Here is a 1,191-nt window from a genome sequence, read left to right as displayed (position 1 = left end):
TAGAGCACCAACCTTGAGAACTTTCAGTGTGATTTAAAGTTGCAGCAATCAGCCTCTTCTTCCTACATGGGATAGCAGTTAGAGTGAGAGGAGCCTGCGTGCTCGAGCAGGAGGGTTTCAAAGTGTTTTCTGTATGCTTTAATTGGCAACTGTCTGGACTCTACTCTGTGAAAAACAGCCTTTCTGTAAGATGAACTTTATGCTTGAAAGGGGACGGGTTCCTGTGCCCTTCGGCCCTGGAGGGAAGATGCAGCCAGGCCTGCTTTGGTCCCCGCGGATTTGGGGGAGGAGTAGTGGAAACTGGGGATTATTTTGGTTGGGAAGTAAAGACTCCACGCCACTGCAGGAGCAGGATGGACAAATGGACAAAGCAGGCAGGTGGTGGAAGGTGGCCTCTGAGAGAGAGCTGGGTTTAATGGGAGAGAATGGGTCAGGCTTTGGGGTGGCTCCTTCGGTGATTAAGGCAGGCAAGGGACAGATTTGAGGTGTTGGAGCGAGCCCGGAGTTTTCAGGGAGTGGCCACGGCTGCGCCAGCCCAGCTGGGGATCAGGACTGAGAACAGCACACGAGGAGAAGCCATCCACGTTCTGAGTTGTACCCATGTCTTAAACAGTCATAGGGGGACACTGGGAGCATTTCATTTCTGTCAAAACCTTTCTAGAAACAGTGCAGAGAGAATTGACGATTCCTCCAGTCCCATTTTTAGCAGACCCTGAAATTAGAATAACCTCTACCTCCCAATTGGCAGCAGCAGCAGCAGAGATTGATCCAGAACCTGGGTGTTCCTCAAGCTGGAGTGAAGGTAGCTTTACACTCTAAGGGCTCCAAGTGTTTCTAGTCTTTTTTTGGGGGGGGAGAACTCAAAATACCTCTCATGTGAATGTACTTCAAACAGCTCAAACCCCATTTTTTGTACCCGGGGCGGGGGGAAGCCCTTTCATTCCTGTCCTTCCTGTAGATCCTTGCCCTGGATTCGCCCCGAGTGTCTGACCTGGTGTGGAACAGCCCCAGCCCGGGAGGGACGTGCTCCCCCACCCCCCGGGGGGAGCTCCAGAAACTGCAAAAACTCAACTAACAAAACCCATTCTTTTCTCATCCAAAGCCTCCAGAGTTTAGACTTCTAAAACAGTGAAAGAATGGAGACACAGGCCACCTTCCTTCCTTGTGAGATGGACTGTTTTATTTATTAAC

The sequence above is a fragment of the Corvus cornix genome, chromosome 28, assembly GCF_000738735.6.
Source record: "Corvus cornix cornix isolate S_Up_H32 chromosome 28, ASM73873v5, whole genome shotgun sequence".
NCBI lineage: Eukaryota > Metazoa > Chordata > Aves > Passeriformes > Corvidae > Corvus > Corvus cornix.
This window is presented reverse-complemented; position numbering follows the sequence as displayed.